Consider the following 21,031-nt stretch of genomic DNA (forward strand, 5'->3'; position numbering starts at 1 on the left):
AAACTATTCAGCTTTGATATTAATGATTTTTTTGGGTTCATTGAGAACATGGTTGTTGTTCAATAATAAAATTAATCCTCAAAAATACAACTTGCCTAATAATTCTGCACTCCCTGTATATTGCTATGACCATCCATACTGGTGGAGAAAAACATCAACACACATGATACTAGTGTCAAAGTGATTGGTTTATTGCACTATAAAATAAAATAAATAGTGCATGTGAACTTACATACAATATATTTTATATATAGCAGTGACCTTAGAAATTAAACATAGAGAACCCTGTAAATAATAATAAGTGTTCCAAATAAAATGTCCATAAACAGTTTACCACACTGAAGTGTTGTTTTCCTGAATGCTGTGTTGATAAGTCCCAAGAGAAACAAAAAGTATTTTGTTAATGTCCTTTTTTCCCCAGTTGTGATAAAGGAAATAAATAGTGACAAAAAACAATTGTAATGCTGGTATTGTTCCTGCTTGTAATTAAGCACTGCTCAATATTCACTATTTATGGGCATATAAAAACAGGTCTAGATTTAAACCATGCTCACAATCCATTAAGCAAGGAGAGAGGCTGTAAAGTCAGCTTTTCTGCTTATGCTGAAAAGCTAGCAGTATACAACCGACAAACTGCACAGCTGAGCAAAGTATAATTCGTTTGGTTTATGAGACTGCTGGACAGCAGCCTCCTGAGAGAATTACGGCTCATTCCACAAGAGCTGTTTCGTCTTCTTGGGTTTTCAAAAATGAAGCTTCTGTGAAACAAATTTGGAAGACTGCAACTTGGTCTTCTCTACATACTTTTTCCAAATTTTCCAAATTTTGTATTTTTGCCTCAGCTGAGGCTTCTTTTGGGAGAAAGGTTCTTCAAGTGGTGTTGTCTTCTGATTAGGACTGCCTGTCTTGTCCCTCCCTATTTATCCCGTCCTCTAGCTTGGGTATTGGTTCCCAACAGTAAATATTTAAGCCGTGGACTCACCATATCTTAGGAAAGAAAAACAAAATTTATGCTTACCTGATAAATTTATTTATTTCTGGATATGGTGAGTCCTCAGCCCCACGCTTTATTTTAAGACAGTTATTCTTTTGACTGTAACCTCAGGCACCTCTACAACTTTTTCTCCATTTCCGTTTGGTCGAATGACTGGGGGTTGTGGGTAAGGGAGTGGTACTTAGCAGTTTAACTGTGGTGCTTTTTGCCTCCTCCTGCTGGCCAGGAGTGATATTCCCAACAGTAATTACTCAAGCTGTGGACTCACCATATCTGGAAAGAAATTTTTTTATCAGGTAAGCATACATTTTTTTTTTTTTCAAAGAAGAATATTATTGATCAATCTTTCTGCTGCCCCTTCTTAGTTTCACTGATAATCAGTTTATTTTAGAGCTCTTGTTAAATGTTTGTCTCCAGGGTTACTATATTGATATTTTCCATTCTCTGGTTCTGAAGAAACAAAAAATGGGCAGAGACTTTGGAAAATTTCAATATAATTTCAATCTTGGGGCATTTACAGCTATACTACTTTGGCAACCATGTCAGGTTAGTCCAGTGTATTCTTTTTATTGTTTCCAGGAAGGGTATGTTTTATTAAATTCTAGACCTCTTTATTTTTGAAAGTGAAAAGTATAACACTATAAATATATGGGCACCAAGGATTGACTAAAACAAAAGTCCACAGAGCCAATCAAACCACATAAAGTCCCAATATCATAAAAAGGATTGAGGCAATAAAAAAGTCTTATATAAGTCCATGGACACTAAGGACAAGAGAAAGAATAAATCTTCATACCCAAACAATAAGATTTAGGCAACTCTTCTTAAGGGTCTGGCCAGACACATATGAAATCCTTGGAAACAAATAGAAAAGGTGCATCATAAAGTAGACAAACAGAACAGGAGATAATCACATAGATGGTAATTAGTCAACTCATATTTGTGAATGCGCACAATCGTGCATATCAGGCAGGCCGGATCTTCTGAGTTGTCCATTGACTCTCCTCGAGTTACAGGGAACTCAACCTCCTCCAGTGTTTCATATCGTCTGTGGATGGTCAAGCCGACTCGCAACTCATCAGCAAAGGAAAAAACTAACAGGATCTGAAATATGCAGACAATTAGCTAAACAACCACTGGAAATCACAGAGTGGATACACAGTAGCAGAGGTAAAAAGTGGTTCCTCTAGTAAAGTTCAGACTTTAGAGGATCCCGTGGCTTTACATTTAAACATTTTGATGAGGCATGTATGTGCAGGTGAAGCAGTTGGCAACACCATTTTCTTCATGGACGTTCTTGAAAGACTGGTATTGCAAGTCTATTTAGAAAAGCTCTCTACTAAAATAAAAAGATGATGCATCCTATATGTTTTTCCCTCCTCAAAGCAGTAAATTTATGGTTTAATTGCTATCTAAAGCTTTTAGTTGGGTGGAAACAAATTGTGTAGAGTTAGGAGTTACTGCTTGGACTTACTTCAGGATTTCTGAATAAAACTGCAATTTTTGCAAATTTTGGGCCAGATTACAAGTGGCGTGCTAAATGATTTTTTTCACATGTGCACTGACTGCGCTCAGTGTAGAAAGTAGAGAGTAAAACGTTGGTGAGAGAGCTAAATCAGATGCACGCTAACTTCCGGACTTCGGATATTGCAACTTCATTAACTTCTCCCCATAGACTTCAATGGAGCAGGCTGTTTAACAAAAAACACTTGCGCGCTATCCCAAAGCCGCGTTAGATGAACGGCGCTAAACTCGAAAGTAGTTACGCATATTTTACATTACAGTGCTATTCTCATAGAAGCAAATGTTCTTTTTATTTTTAAATATATATTTATACTGTACAGTATATATATGATTGTTTTTCAATTAAATATCTATTCCTATATATCTATATGAATATATACAAGTATAAATATATATATACAAATATATATGGAAATATCTATTAAGAAATACAAAGAACATTTCTTGTAAGTGATGAACATTGGAATATAAAACGTTTACAGTAAAAACACAGTAAAACATATTTTAAAAAAAATGTTGAAATTGATAAAAAAAAAAATTCATATTCAATATATATATTTGAGTGGAAAAGGGCTCCAAAGTGTGTGTGTGTATATATATATATATATATATATATATATAGCAATATAAATAGGGACTGCACTCACTGGATTTAGAAAAATATAATACCGTTTAATTCATGGTGATGTTTCAGGGTTCACAAACCCCTTCCCGCTTGGTCTGAGAAAGGGGTCTGTGAAACCCCGAAATGTCACCATGAATTAAACGGTATTATATATTTTTAATTCCAGTTAGGGCATTCCCTATTTATATAGCTACTGATTATTTGACTTTGCACTCTGGTTGTCGACCATAGGGGAATGTAAGTGCAGGAATATGAGGAGAGTATATATTTATATACTGCATGAACTTTTCATTTCACCAAATATGGATTAAAAATACACAGCGGGGACTTCCGGTGGGCGGCGTTCCAAGATGGCTGCACTTCTTTGAAGCTCCGAGACATCTGGTGAAAGAAAAATCCTTTTGCAGCCAGGATTCATTGCCATCCATGCCTCTCTTGACAGCTCTGTGTGTCCGAGAATCACTGTGGATAGAGGAACTATAACCTTCTCTCCCACGGAAGGCATATTGAAAGAAAAAGCCGTTTGGTGCAGTGGCGAGTCTTCAGCTGCCATACTGTATTTAATAGCCTTTGCACTGTAATAGAGTAGTGGGCACCGCTATTGGATCCACTAAATACTACGTTCTACATGATGGGCACAGAACATGACCTTTTTGCACAGATAAAACTAATTTTCCTGCCTGCACTAGAACGCTTGGTCCAAAGCTATGAGAAATTGCATGAGGAGGTTCTGGTGACGGGGAGGTCCTGTACTATGGGTTCCACTGGCTTGCAGAAATGCTCCGCACTGCCCGAGTTGCAAAACCTGAAGGAGATTGCCGCATCTGATGGCCCAACGCTTCCTTTTTCAAATCTGCCGGGGGGACTCCCACCCGGTGACAGAGGAAACTGCTTACCTCCGCTACAATCTGCCATGGAGGCCGCTGGGTCTGAGGGGCTTGCTTCGCCTAGTCTTGGGAGCGCTCTATTGGGGGAACTGGTTCTTTCCCTATATGCAGAGAGGTGAGACGTCGAGGTGCCGACTGTGTCAGACGCACTGCAGAATTTCCTGACATATCAATTTCCTACTGAGATCCTTTCCCCTGTATATCAGGCAAGATGGCCGCCAGGCCTGATTTACATATCTACGACCCCCAGCCCTGACGAGTCCTGACACGGACTCAGCCTTCTGGAGGGTGACCTGATCGGTTGTGAAGCCGCTACTGTTGACAGGAGGAAGCAAAGTAAACTTCGTTTGGTTAGGGGCATTGGCTGAACTGACTGTCTCCACTGTATAACATAGAGGGTTTGCCACTCTCTAGTCCTTCATCCCTGGACAAGAGTTTATACATACCATAGCATAATTATAGCGATGTCTTAATTCTCTAGTTTAACATGTTTGGTTATCCCCCCTTGTTTGTTTATTTGTGTGATTACTGCCATGCTTGCTCTGATCTGCACTTGCTCTCCTAGCCCAGAGAAACTGTCTCAATGACCTACCTGTGGAAACAAGAACTTACCCTGCCTGACTAACTGAAGCTACAAGCGATATTAAATGAGTGTTGTAGCTGACACCTGTCACGGCTGTGGTGCAGCAACTGTGTGAGAGGCTGGTGGCAGGCCCGGGTGGCCACGGGCGTTGGTTGAACAGTAACCCTATGTATATAACAAAAATACAGCCGCACTATTGCCTCAAAACCTCCTTAAGAAAACCCGTTGGTCATTGAGAAATAATCTGTGGTCATAATTGTTTCTCTTTTCTAGTATTATTATTGATAAGACATGCTAGTGTTAAATATTTATTTAAACTGTTGTGCTTTGTTAGCGATCTCTAATTGCATAAATCAACCCTGCATATTGTATAGGCTTGGCATATAACTCCCCACACTAGACTTCCCAAACTCAAGTTCCCCTGCCCTGACACATGCATTTTCTATATTTGACTGCGTTTTGCTTAGTGATATTGCTTCTCTTTGCTTTTTGCATCTGGTAAATGGGGGTAACAATTTACCTTTCAGATAAACCCACACACAAATGCCTGGTTCTTAGATTCTCCCCATGCTGACTCACTTACTGTAACTTGCAATAATTTTAAATCTGATGTTTTTTCTTTTTGCTGTTATTAATGCTTACTCTCCTGAAGTAATGATAGTTCTCTCTTAAATATCTAATATAAATAGTGTTTTGAGATGCTAGGCTATATGCTGCTCACTGCAACAGAAAGTGCCTACCTGACTACTGCACTTACAAATTTACCTTAGATACAATAATCATTCTAACACCAAAGATAAAAACTGCAAGTTTCAACCCCACCAACTTTTTCAAACACACAAATATACCCAATCCTATGAAGCCTTCATAAGTGTACATTATTAGCTTTTGGATATTTACAGCGTAGCACTGATGTTCCCTTTTAACTATACTTTATTTTTCATACTTATAATTCTCGCCTTGGTTTCTCACACTGCACATCTGTGGGAAAAGAAAAAAAAAAATCCTTGCCCTATAATTCTCCTAAGGCATAGCTAAGTATCCCAAACTATGCTTTTGACTATGTGTATATCCACATGACGGACTCTACCACTTTAAAGGGAAAGACATCAGTCCACATCCGTTGGCATGGTATATGTTACTTTTGGTGTACCTCGCTGGAACTAACCCTCAGTGGCTTTATAAAGGGCTTGCGATTACTCCTAGAATCATACCTAGAGTTTTAAGTTCAGCTTGCAGGCTTTTTGTGTAATACATATGGAATTCCCTAAAGATTTTCCATTTCATGTAACTGTTTGATTATCTCAGATTCCATTTTATTCACCATATAGTAACTCTTCTAGTTTAATACTCTTACTCACCCCAACCCCCACAGGGCTTCCATCCCCTCTCCTTTATACCTTGTTTATTTTGACCAGCCCTAAGTCATAAGCAACTGTAATGTATTAGACCTTATCCTACACGGACTGATTCTCAGTCGATATTTTTCTATAATACTCAGGCATGTGATCTGTGGGCACTTGTGGGGCTGCTTGCTAAGCTTGCGTATCTGTCTGTCCTAGCTTCTGATATTACACACACTTGCCCCGCAGGATGACGCACATTTCCATATTGCTATTGGGGGGAGGTATGGGTTGTACGGGTGTGGGTCATTTGTTAGTTTTTGTTCTTGTTTTATTTTTATTTTTATTTTAGTTAGTTTATTGTTATTTAGTTTGTTAGGTTAAAAAAACAAAAAAAACAACGTTGTGTGCAAGCACCCCACAAACGGTCACCATTTAATCTACAACTGAAAATTGCATATTCTGTATCTGCATAAGTCTTTTTAGGCTAGTATTACCCTGACTGGGCATTACAAACCTTCTGTATCCTATTCACTGCTCGGCCCTGCGTTGCACAGAGTTGTGGAATATGTATGATTGCATGCACTGTTGGATATAAATAAAATAAAAAAAAATAAAAAAATACACAGCATGTCTTTTGTCTTTTTAATGATTTATCCGGAATAATGGACTCAATCTAAGACTTTACCTAGTTCTTCTGTTAACTTTGGTTGATAATCTTGATGCAGAGTTTTGAAATTGCGTTGCTCAATATCAAATATATATATTCTGCTTTAATTTACTACTGAGATAGTGTCTCTTTATTGCTTTACCGATGGTTTAGTTCAATATTTATGTGATATAGTCTGTTGCTGGAATAATAAGGGTTCTGTATCTCTTTTTGTAATTATTTGTAATATTAACCCTTACCGTGCATTAAAAAAGAAAGTGTATTCCATTTGGAAACACTATGGCCCCTAGTTATCAAGCCGTCAACCTCAAATACTCTGGAATTCCGCAGCGCGTTTGTGGCGTGGCTGATTCGCCTTAGTTATCAAGCCCTAGACACCGGCAAAAGTAGAATTTAGTGACGTAAGCTTCGATCCGCAGGGCTCAGTCCGACACAGATCGATTCTTACGTCACTACAGATGTTCCGCACACAAGTTCGGCACTTTTTCGGCCCAGCGTACCTGGTTTTCAAACCGCCGCCCTGGAGGTGGCGGATCCGATAGGAATCAATGGGAGTCTGACCATAGCGAAAGTTCATGTTCGCTGCTGCCAGACATCCCATTGATTCCTATGGGAAACGTCTGTACCTAACACCCTAACATGTACCCCGAGTCTAAACACCTCTAATCTGTCCCCCCCTACACCGCCGCAACTAAATAAATGTATTATCCCCTAAACCGCCGCTCCCGGAGCCCACCGCAACTCAATAAAGTTATTAACCCCTAAACCGCCGCTCCTAGACCCCGCCGCAACTATAATATATGTATTAACCCCTAAACCTCCGCTCCCGGACACCGCTGCCACCTACATTATACCTAGTAACGCCTATCCTGCCCCCCTATACTGCCGCAACCTATAATAAAGTTATTAACCCCTATCCTGTGGATCCCGTACCTCGCCGCAACTAAATAAATAGTTTAACCCCTAAACTGCCACCTATATTAAAATTATTAACCCCTAATCTGCCCCCCCTACACTGTCGCCAACTATAATACATTTATTAACCCCTATCCTGCCACCCTATACCGCCACCACTATAATAAAATTATTAACCCCTAAACCTAAGTCTAACACTAACCCTAACACCCCCCCAACTTAAATATTAATTAAATACATATAAATAATATTTCTCTTATTAACTAAATTAATCCTATTTAAAATTAAATACTTACCTTTAAAATAAACCCTAATATCGCTACAATATAAATAATAATTATATTGTAGCTATCTTAGGATTTATTTTTATTTTACAGGCAACTTTCAATTTTTTTTAACTAGGTACAATAGCTATTAAATAGTTAATAACTATTTAATAGCTACCTAGCTAAAATAAAGAGAAATTTACCTGTAAAATAAAAACTAACCTAAGTTACAATTACACCTAACACTACACTATCAATAACTAAATTATTCCTATTTAAACTAAATACTTACCAGTAAAACAAACCCTAAGATAGCTACAATGTAATTAATAATTACATTGTAGCTATTTTAGGATTTATATTTATTTTACAGGTAACTTTGTATTTATTTTAGCTAGTTAGAATCGTTATTAAATAGTTATTAACTATTTAATAACTACCTAGCTAAAAGAAATACAAAATTACCTGTAAAATAAATCCTAAGCTAAATTACAATTAAACCTAACACTACTATCATTAAATTAATTAAATAAATTACCTACAAATAACAACAATTAAATTCAATTAAATAAACTAACTAAGTTACAAAAAATAAAAAAAATAATTTACAAACATTTCAAAAATATTACAACAATTTTAAGCTACTTACACCTAATCTAAGCCCCCTAATAAAATAACAAAGCCCCCCAAAATAAAAAAATGCCCTACCCTATTCGACATTAAAAAGTTGCCAGCTCTATTACCTTACCAGCCATTAAAAGGGCCTTTTGCGGGGCATGCCCCAAAGAAAAAAGCTCTTTTGCCTGTAAAATAAAAATACAACCCCCCCAACATTAAAACCCACCACCCACATAACCCTACTCTAACCCAAACCCCCCTTAAATAAACCTAAGACTACGCCCTGAAGATCATCCTACCTTTAGCCATCTTCAGCCAGCTGACCACCGATGGAACCGAAGTGGAGATCCGGAGTGGCAGAAGTCATCATCCAAGGGGCGCTGAAGAAGTCTTCCATCCGATTGAAGTCATCATCCAAGGGGCGCTGAAGAGGTCTTCCATCCGATTGAAGTCTTCATCCAAGCTGCGTCTTCAATCTTCATCCATCCGGAGCGGAGCCATCTTAAGATGAGCTGACGCGGATCCATCCTCTTCTTCCCGACAACTAACGACGAATGACGGTACCTTTAAGTGACATCATCCAAGATGGCGTCCCTTCAATTCCGATTGGCTGATAGGATTCTATCAGCCAATCGGAATTAAGGTAGGAAAAATCTGATTGGCTGTTCCGATCAGCCAATAGAACGCGAGCTCAATCTGATTGGCTGATTGGATCAGCCAATCTGATTGAACTTGATTCTGATTGGCTGATTCCATCAGCCAATCAGAATATTCCTACCTTTATTCCGATTGGCTGATAGAATCCTATCAGCCAATCGGAATTCGAGGGACACCATCTTGGATGACGTCATTTAAAGGAACCGTCATTCGGCAAGTAGGCGTCGGGAGAAGAGGATGTTCCGCGTCGGCTGGAAGATGATGGCTCCCGAAGAAAGAAGATTGAAGATGCCGTTGATAGAAGACTTCAGCCGGATCATGGACCTCTTCAGCTCCCGCTTGGATGAAGACTTCAGCCGGATCATGGACATCTTCAGCCCCCCGCTTGGGCTTGGATCAAGACATCGGAGGAGCTCTTCTGGATCGATCAGTGAACCTGGTATGGTGAAGATAAGGTAGGAAGATCTTCAGGGGCTTAGTGTTAGGTTTATTTAAGGGGGGTTTGGGTTAGATTAGGGGTATGTGGGTGGTGGGTTGTAATGTTGGGGGGGTATTGTATGTGTTTTTTTACAGGCAAAAGAGCTGAATTCTTTGGGGCATGCCCCGCAAAGGGCCCTGTTCAGGGCTGGTAAGGTAAAAGAGCTTTGAACTTTAGTAATTTAGAATAGGGTAGGGCATTTTTTTATTTTGGGGGGCTTTGTTATTTTATTAGGGGGCTTAGAGCAGGTGTAATAAATTTAAAATTGTTGTAATATTTTTCTAATGTTTGTAAAAAAAAAATTTTTTTGTAACAGTTCTTTTTTATTTTTTGTACTTTAGTTAGTTTATTTCATTGTATTTATTTGTAGATATTGTATTTAATTAATTTATTGATAGTGTAGTGTTAGGTTTAATTGTAGATAATTGTAGGTAGTTTATTTAATTAATTTATTGCTAGTGTAGTGTTAGGTTTAATTGTAACTTAGGTTAGGATTTATTTTACAGGTAATTTTGTAATTATTTTAACTATTTTAGCTATTAAATAGTTCTTAACTATTTAATAGCTATTGTACCTGGTTAAAATAAATACAAAGTTGCCTGTAAAATAAATATTAATCCTAAAATAGCTATAATATAATTATAATTTATATTGTAGCTATATTAGGGTTTATTTTACAGGTAAGTATTTAGATTTAAATAGGAATAATTTATTTAATAAGAGTTAATTTATTTCGTTAGAATAAAATTATATTTAACTTAGGGGGGTGTTAGGGTTAGGTTTAAAATTAGCTTTAGGGGTTAAAAAATGTATTAGAGTAGCTGTGAGCTCCGATCGGCAGATTAGGGGTTAATACTTGAAGTTAGGTGTCGGCGATGTTAGGGAGGGCAGATTAGGGGTTAATAAATATAATATAGGGGTCGGCGGTGTTAGGGGCAGCAGATTAGGGGTACATAGCTATAATGTAGCTGGCGACGGCTTGCGGATGGCAGATTAGGGGTTAATAAGTGTAGGTAGCTGGCGGCGACGTTGTGGGGGGGCAGATTAGGGGTTAATAAATATAATATAGGGGTCGGCGGTGTTAGGGGCAGCAGATTAGGGGTACATAAGGATAACGTAGGTGGCGGTCGGCAGATTAGGGGTTAAAAAAAATTAATCGAGTGTCGGCGATGTGGGGGGCCTCGGTTTAGGGGTACATAGGTAGTTTATGGCTGTTAGTGTACTTTAGAGCACAGTAGTTAAGAGCTTTATAAACCGGCGTTAGCCCAGAAAGCTCTTAACTACTGACTTTTTTCTGCGGTTGGAGTTTTGTCGTTAGATTTCTAACGCTCACTTCCGACACGACTCTAAATACTGGAGTTAGAAAGATCCCATTGAAAAGATAGGATACGCAATTGACGTAAGGGGATCTGCGGTATGGAAAAGTCGCGGCTGAAAAGTGAGCGTTAGACCCTATCCTGACTGACTCCAAATACCGGCGGTAGCCTAAAACCAGCGTTAGGGGCCTCAAACGCTGGTTTTAACGGCTACCGCCAAACTCTAAATCTAGGCCTTAGAGTTTTGTCGGTAACGACCCACGTAGCTAACGCTGGCTTTTTTCTGGCCGCACCTTTTAAATACCTCTGGTATTGAGAGTTCACAGAATGGCTGCGTTAGGCTCCAAAAAGGGAGCGTACAGGCATATTTACCGCCACTGCAACTCTCGATACCAGAGTTGCTAACGGACACGGCCAGCTTCAAAAACGTGCTCGTGCACGATTCCCCCATAGAAAACAATGGGGCTGTTTGAGCTGAAAAAAAACCTAACACCTGCAAAAAAGCCGCGTTCAGCTCCTAACGCAGCCCCATTGTTTGCTATGGGGAAACACTTCCTACGTCTGCACCTAACACTCTAACATGTACCCCAAGTCTAAACACCCCTAACCTTACACTTATTAACCCTCAATCTGCCACCCCCGCTATCGCTGACCCCTGCATATTATTTTTAACCCCTAATCTGCCGCTCCGTACACCCCCGCCACCTACATTATCCCTATGTACCCTTAATCTGCTGCCCTAATATCGCCGACCCCTATATTATATTTATTAACCCCTAATCTGCCGCCCCCAACGTCGCCTCCACCTAACTACACTTATTAACCCCTAATCTACCGACCGGACCTGAGCGCTACTATAATAAATGTATTAACCCCTAATCCGCCTCACTCCCGCCTCAATAACCCTATAATAAATAGTATTAACCCCTAATCTGCCCTCCCTAACATCACCGACACCTAACTTCAAACATTAACCTCTAATCTGCCGACTGGAGCTCACTGCTATTCTAATAAATGTATTAACCCCTAAAGCTAAGTCTAACCCTAACACTAACACCCCCCTAAATTAAATATAATTTAAATCTAACGAAATAAATTAACTATTATTAAATAAATTATTCCTATTTAAAGCTAAATACTTACCTGTAAAATAAACCCTAATATAGCTACAATATAAATTATAATTATATTATAGCTATTTTAGGATTAATATTTATTTTACAGGTAACTTTGTATTTATTTTAACCAGGTACAATAGCTATTAAATAATTAAGAACTATTTAATAGTTAAAATAGTTAAAATAATTACAAAATTACCTGTAAAATAAATCCTAACCTAAGTTACAATTAAACTTAACACTACACTATCAATAAATTAATTAAATAAAATACCTACAATTACCTACAATTAAACCTAACACTACACTATCAATAAATGAATTAAATACAATTCCTACAAATAAATACAATTAAATAAACTAACTAAAGTACAAAAAATAAAAAAGAACTAAGTTACAAAAAATAAAAAAATATTTACAAACATTAGAAAAAAATTACAACAATTTTAAACTAATTACACCTACTCTAAGCCCCCTAATAAAATAACAAAGACCCCCAAAATAAAAAAAATGCCCTACCCAATTCTAAATTACAAAAGTTCAAAGCTCTTTTACCTTACCAGCCCTGAACAGGGCCCTTTGCGGGGCATGCCCCAAAGAATTCAGCTCTTTTGCCTGTAAAAAAACACATACAATACCCCCCCCAACATTACAACCCACCACCCACATACCCCTAATCTAACCCAAACCCCCCTTAAATAAACCTAACACTAAGCCCCTGAAGATCTTCCTACCTTATCTTCACCATACCAGGTTCACCGATCGATCCAGAAGAGCTCCTCCGATGTCTTGATCCAAGCCCAAGCGGGGGGCTGAAGATGTCCATGATCCGGCTGAAGTCTTCATCCAAGCGGGAGCTGAAGAGGTCCATGATCCGGCTGAAGTCTTCTATCAACGGCATCTTCAATCTTCTTTCTTCAGGATCCGTGTTCATCCCGCCGATGCGGAACATCCATCTTCACCGACGACTTCCCGACGAATGACGGTTCCTTTAAGGGACGTCATCCAAGATGGCGTCCCTCGAATTCCGATTGGCTGATAGGATTCTATCAGCCAATCGGAAATAAGGTAGGAATATTCTGATTGGCTGATGGAATCAGCCAATCAGAATCTAGTTCAATCCAATTTACCGATCCGATCAACCAATCAGATTGAGCTCGCATTCTATTGGCTGTTCCGATCAGCCAATAGAATGCAAGCTCAATCTGATTGGCTGATCGGATCAGCCAATCAGATTGAACTTGATTCTGATTGGCTGATTCTGATTGGCGGTAGCCTAAAACCAGCGTTAGAGGCTACCGCCAAACTCTAAATCTAGGCCCTTGTTTCTAACATCGTTTTTGAAAAGAATACTCAGTAGAAGTATCTTGGTTGTGAGCCCTATTACTGCAGCATTACTCGTAATCTTTACATGCAGCCTATTTTATGCACTTTTTAAAGAGACACAGTCCTATCCGGATATCACAGTGCTGCAGCAATCTAAGATATTTTACATGCTATTATCTTACCTCATAATTTGATTGAGGTTGCTAAATGTAAGCATATTTTCACTTGTATAATAAATTCTGCTTTTATGTAAACGGTATTACGCTATGTATTTGTCTTTTCTTTCTTTCTCTACCACGACCCCTGTGATGATCTGAGACAAGTAGGATCCTCACCACCAGGAGAAAGTAAATAAAGAGAGAGAGTCCAGGATTTTCCATTGAAACACAGCTAACAAAACCAGGAAAATACAACCAATTAAAGAGAGTCCAGGATTTCCATTAAAAGCAAGATACTACTGCCAGGAAGAAAACAGGAAACAGAGAGTCCAAGATTTCCATTGGCACAAAGATATCTTTACAAGAGACCGCAGGACACCAACTTGACGAGAGCCAAAGAACCATCTTTAAACCTCAATGAGCTGACATCTTACCTCATAGGATTGAGGTAACCTCTGGTAAGCACAATAACTTACCATAGACAAGGAAGTGTTGAAATACTTAAAGAAAATAACTTTTGTATCTCAAGATACCTAATGGACACATTGTACACATCTATGAATGTTTACTAATATGAACTGATACCATTACTATTAGTACATTACTTTTGTACAGCAGTGCGCCCCTTTCATTTTGATATCCTCTTTCCTTCTGCATTCACAACAGTGACAAGGGTACACTGTATCAATATATAGGCAGCACGCATACATACTATTGTGATATCCACTGATTACCTTATACTACCATAGACCAACAGAAAGTGTTAAAGTTTTTAGCGCTAGTGCCCCTCCTTTATTCTACATCAATATCTATATCACCTCTTCTGGTGTTATACCCTAACTAGCAGCTTAAACACATACACAAGTATTTCTAGCTCCCTACAATAAGAAGGAGCCTATTATAAACTAATATGGAAGTTAATAATTTTTAATTTGGGAACTACTTTGACCCAAAAAACAAAAGTAAAAAAACTATCAATTAACCTTGACGAAGATAGCAAAATTGTGATAGAACAGAACATGAACCCTAGAGAAGTTTTTGACAAAATAGAAAAACTAAGAAAAAAACAACTTACACACTGGCACGACAGTGTCAATCTTGAAAGATATATTAAGTATAAAGTAGTACCAAAAGGTCTAAAATTGTATAAATCTGCAATTTTTGAACCTGAAGATATAGAGTACCTCACAGAATGGGATACCGCTCTTGAGGAAGCCTCTTACACTTCTATGAATATAACAATTAAATAAAGAAATTACAAAGTTGAAAAACTTTCATCAGACATAAAAGACATGAAAAAAATCCTAGACTCACACAAGGGTGACATCACTTTTAAAGAACTAGACGAAAGAAATAAAGAAAGAATACAAAAATTTGAACAAACAATAGAAAATAAAAAAAATAAAAAATTTCTAAGAGACTATTTAGAAATGCAAGAAATTACAAATGAGAACAAAAATTACATAGAGACAGAAAAAGACTTGGAGGTATGGGATGAAGTAAATACCCCTGAACAATCAACATCCAATGGTGCATTTACATTTCCAAAAACCACTAAAGAAAAAGAAAACAATAGCCATTATTTGAAAATAAATCACATTAACACAACTTTCAATAAAAATACACACAAAAAGAATACTAAAGAACAATATGTGAGAACTCTATCACATAGTTCAGAAACTTCACTAAGAAGACTCGTCTCTTACAGATATCACACATACAATAAAAGTATGCATTGGCACCATAATAATAATAACCCTCAAGGACCTAAAAATATATACCCCCAAAAAAAGGTCTCTTGGCAAAGAAATGGACATGGGGCCTACACACAAAATATGAAAAATACAGATTTCAGATACAACCAGACATCATATACTAGAAACCAACACATCGGAAATAATCCCCCACATTCACAATACAACAGAAATAATTCAGCCAATTATGGCTATCAAAATCACTATAAAAAACAAAAGAAACATGAAACCTTTCAGAAAGGACCATACAGTTATAACCAAAAACAAAATAGACATCAAGAATCTGAATATAATCAACACAGTACACACAGAAAATCAATGGCCAAAAAAGGACCAGCCCAACAAAATGAACATAATTTTTTAGAAAAGGAATGGGTAAGAAAATAACCTTTCAGAAACTACACTAAATTCTATAGGGATAGAACCATACAGAGATTTTCAAAGAGAAAACTCAAACATAAATCTGAGAACCCAATGGTCGATAGGAAATCCAAAAAGAAGAAAAGGTGTAGAAGAGGAAGAAGGGGAGGAAGATTGTTGGGAAATAGAAGAAGAACAGGAGGAACTAAGAATCCCAAAGAGGGGCAAACAAGAGAGTCACTACTAAAAATTTTCAATCTCTCTTCTCACTCCTTTACAGAAAACGAATTAGGCATACTTTCAAAAGGTCTAAATTTTGCGCCTACAAAAGGACCTAATCCTTTTAATTTGTTTATTGATTTTAACAAATTTATAAGAAAACTAACTTTATGTAGACATTTTGAGAAACTCAATGCAAAAGACAACATTGAATTCTTAAAAAAACATTTCAGACACGGATCTGGAAGTACTAAATACATTAGAGGAATTATACAATGAGAATGAAACTCCATTACATACCCAGGTTAGCAAATATTCCAACCTAAAACCATCCTCTATCTTTTTCCCGACACAGTCTAAAGGAAACTCCATTCCAACTTTTAGTGAATTAGTACAAAAAGATTTACAATCCCTCTGTGAAAACTATTCAATCAAAAAAGATAATCTAAAAAAGCATGAAAAATCAGCTTTAGAATCAATCAAAGAGATGAAAGACATTGTTCTCAGGGAAGCTGACAAGGGTGGAGGATTAGTCATACAAAATAAAACAGACTATCTCACTGAGGCAAACAGGTTACTAACACAAATATTTATCACATGAATTTCCAAAAAAAGCCATTTTTTATCACTTACCTAAGATTTACAAGAGCCAGGATAATCCACCAGGACGGCCAATAGTTTCTGGAATTGATTCACTTACAGCTAGGATCTCTGAATACGCAGACTTTTCCTGAAACCCTTGGTGCCACACCTAAAATCTTATCTTAGGGATTCAACTGACACTATAGCCAAAATTTCCAACATCAAATGGAAAGACACATACCAATGGATGACATTGGATGTGTCCTCCCTTTACACCAGCATACCCCACGAAATGGGGATTGCTGCAATGAAACAAATTCTAAACAAAACTGACCTATCCATTGAACATCAAATTTTTATCTTAGACTGTATCAGATTTGTTTTGGAAAAAAACTATTTTGAATTCAATAATTCATTCTATTTACAAATTAGTGGAACTGCAATGGGTACCACCATGGCACCAAGTTATGCTAACTTATACATGGGACTATGGGAGGACACACACATTCATGAAAACAACCCCTTCCAAAGTAACATCATCTGGTGGGGTAGATATATTGATGATGTCATACTGATATGGGAAGGAGACACACCCACTTCCTCTAATTGTTTACAATACATCAATTTAATCTAGAGTTCACTTCGAAAATTGAAAAGAATTCAATTGAATTTTTGGATTTGATCCTCTTCAACGAAAATACAAATTTCTACACCAAACTATATCGAAAAAGCACTGATTGTAATGGATATTTGAGAGCAGAGAGTGGACATTATAAACCCTGGATCCACAATATTCCCTATGGGCAATTCCAGCTCCTTAAAAGGAACTGCACGAAAGACAGTGATTTTAAGAAAGAAGCCGAATCACTCAAAGAAAAACTACTTCAGAAGAAATAGCCTAAAAAATTAATAGATAACTCCTTTAAAAAAGTACAACATCTAGATAGAAATCAATTACTTTCTACAAAAAAAGATAAGGGAAAACCAAATAATAGTGCCAAAAAATAGGAATGGTCACTACGTATAACGAAGCAGCACCAGAAATCAAGAAAATTCTTAAAAAATACTGGCCAATATTAGAACAAGACAAATTCTTGAAAAAAAACATAGGGTCTGCACCTAAGATCACTTTTAGGAAAAATAGATGTCTGAAACTAATACTAGCACCAAGCAGACTCAAAGATACAACAACAAAAACTAATTGGCTATCTTCAAACACAAAGGGCTTCTTCAAGTGCAATAGGGCCAATTGCAAAAGCTGTGAACATACGTATGATGGAAAAAAAACAACAAAAATTGTCCATTCAAAAGCCTTTCCCCAAAAAAATTGTCAAATCAAAACTTTAATTAATTGCAAAAGTACCTACGTAGTATACCTTCTAGAATGCACGTGCAATTTACAATACATCAGATGCACCAAACGCCCATACAAAAAAGATTACTTGAACATCTTAAAAACATAGAAGCTGGTTACAAAGGCCATAGTGTTTCAAGACATTTAAAAAAAACACATAACAAAGATCCAAAATTTCTCAGAGGTACAATTTTGGAACAAATATAATCTCCCCTGAGAGGAGGAGACAGGTTCCTAAAGTTGCGCCAAAGAGAAACATTTTGAATCCATTACATGGGAACAATGAGCCCAATGGGACTAAATGAGGATATTGACCTTGCAGCCTTCTTGTAAAAAGTAAAAAAGACCAAAGTAATAAACATGACTTTACAAAATGAGCAAACAGTAAATTCTAAGCCCTTCAATAGAGACTATCAGGCACATACGTAACTCTAACTGTAGCCCCTTACTGAATTCACAATATCATGTTTATTTTATCTTTTCTGTAAAAAGAAGAAAAGAAAATAATATATATACAAAGTACAGATGGGGTCTATTACAATTTTTTTGGACATCACTAACAAAAGGAGAATTCTTAACTTTATTCTCCCCTTACCTCTCTTTTTAATTTAATTGAGTATAAGCACTTTCTCTTGTTAGGTGTATCCAGTCCACAGATCATCCATTACTTGTGGGATATTCTCCTTCCCAACAGGAAGTTGCAAGAGGATCACCCACAGCAGAGCTGCTATATAGCTCCTCCCCTAACTGCCATATCCAGTCATTCTCTTGCAAGCTCTCAACATAGCTGGAGGTAGTTAGAGGAAAGTGGTAAAATATAGTTAGTTTTTTCTTCAATCAAAAGTTTATTGTTTTTAAATGGTACCGGAGTGTACTATTTTATCTCAGGCAGCATTTAGAAGAAGAATCTGCCTGCATTTTTCTATGATCTTAGCAGAAGTAACTAAGATCCACTGCCGTTCTCACATATGTCTGAGGAGTGAGGTAACTTCAGAGGGAGAATGGCGTGCAGGGTATCATGCAATAAGGTATGTGCAGTTAAGTTTTTCTAGGGATGGAATTTGCTAGAAAATGCTGCTGATACCGGATTAATGTAAGTTAAAGCCTAAATACAGTGATTTAATAGCGACTAGTATCAGGCTTGCTATCAGCGGTATATACTCTGATTAATGTGCAATATAAAACGTTTGCTGGCATGTTTAATCGTTTTTATATATGCTTTGGTGATAAAACTTATTGGGGCCTAGTTTTTTCCACATGGCTGGCTTTATTTTTGCCTAGAAACAGTTTCCTGAGGCTTTCCACTGTTACAGTTGGTGCAGTTAAAATTACAAACTGTGACATTCAGCTTCCCTCAGCAGTCCCCTGCATGCTATAGGACATCTCTGAAGGGCTCAAAAGGCTTCAAAAGTAGGAGCTGTGGCAGTTGTTATGACTGTTTAAAAACATATTTTTCGTTTTGTTAATCTGTTTTTTGTATTAAGGGGTTAATCATCCATTTGCAAGTGGGTGCAATGCTCTGCTAACTTGTTACATACACTGTAAAAATTTTGTTAGTTTAACTGCCTTTTTTCACTGTTATTTCAAATTTTGGCAAAATTTGTTTCTCTTAAAGGCACAGTAACGTTTTTTTATATTGCTTGTTAACTTGATTTAAAGTGTTTTCCAAGCTTGCTAGTCTCATTGCTAGTCTGTATAAACATGTCTGACATAGAGAAAACTCCTTGTTCATTATGTTTAAAAGCCATGGTGGAACCCCATAGGAGAATGTGTACTAAATGTATTGATTTCACTTTAAACAATAAAGATCAGCTGTTATCTTTAAAAGAATTATCACCAGAGGATTCTGACGAGGGGGAAGTTATGCCGACTAACTCTCCCCACGTGTCGGACCCTTTGACTCCCGCTCAAGGGACTCACGCTAAAATGGCACCAAGTACATCAAAGACACCCATAGCGATTACTTTGCAGGACATGGCGGCAATCATGGATAATACCCTGTCAGCGGTATTAGCCAGACTGCCTGAATTCAGAGGAAAGCGTGATAGCTCTGGGGTTAGAGGTAATACAGAGCGAGCAGATGTTTTAAGGCCCATGTCTGATACTGCGTCACAATATGCAGAAGCTGAGGAAGAGCTTCAGTCTGTGGGTGAGGTCTCTGACTCGGGGAAACCTGATTCAGATATGTCTACTTTTAAATTTAAGCTTGAGAACCTCCGGGTGTTGCTTGGAGAGGTTTTAGCTGCTCTGAATGACTGTGACACAATTGCAGTGCCAGAGAAATTGTGTAGACTGGATAAATACTACGCGGTGCTGGTGTGTGCTGACGTTTTTCCAATACCTAAAAGGTTTACAGAAATTATTACTAAGGAGTGGGACAGACCCGGTGTGCCGTTTCCCCCCCTCCTATTTTTAGAAAAATGTTTCCAATAGACGCCACCACACGGGACTTATGGCAGACGGTCGGAGGTGGAGGGAGCAGTTTCTACTTTAGCAAAGCTTACCACTATCCCTGTTGAGGACAGTTGTGCTTTTTCAGATCCAATGGATAAAAAATTAGAAGGTTACCTTAAGAAAATGTTTATTCAACAAGGTTTTATCCTGCAGCCCCTTGCATGCATTGCTCCTGTAACTGCTGCTGCGGCGTTCTGGTTTGAGTCTCTGGAAGAGGCCTTTCAGACAGCTACTCCATTGACTGAAAAACTTGACAAGCTTAGAACACTTAAGCTAGCTAATTCTTTTATTTCTGATGCCATTGTTCATTTGACTAAACTAATGGCTAAGAATTCTGGATTCGCCATCCAGGCGCGTAGGGCGCTATGGCTTAAATCTTGGTCAGCTGATGTGACTTCAATGTCTAAATTACTTAACATTCCCTTCAAAGGGCAGACCCTATTCGGGCCTGGTTTGAAGGAAATTATTGCTGACATTACTGGAGGTAAGGGTTATACCCTTCCTCAGGACAGGGCAAAATCAAGGGCCAAACAGTCTAATTTTTGTGCCTTTCAAAACTTCAAGGCAGGTGCAGCATCAACTTCCTCTGCTACAAATCAAGAGGGAACTTTTGCGCAATCCAAGCCGGCCTGGAAATCTAACCAGGCCTGGAGCAAAGGCAAGCAGGCCAGAAAGCCTGCTGCTGCCTCTAAGACAGCATGAAGGAATGGCCCCCTATCCGGCAACGGATCTAGTAGGGGGCAGACTTTCTCTCTTCGCCCAGGCGTGGGCAAGAGATGTTCAGGATCCCTGGGCATTGGAGATCATATCGCAGGGATATCTTCTGGACT

Source organism: Bombina bombina, chromosome 2 (genome assembly GCF_027579735.1).
Source record: "Bombina bombina isolate aBomBom1 chromosome 2, aBomBom1.pri, whole genome shotgun sequence".
NCBI lineage: Eukaryota > Metazoa > Chordata > Amphibia > Anura > Bombinatoridae > Bombina > Bombina bombina.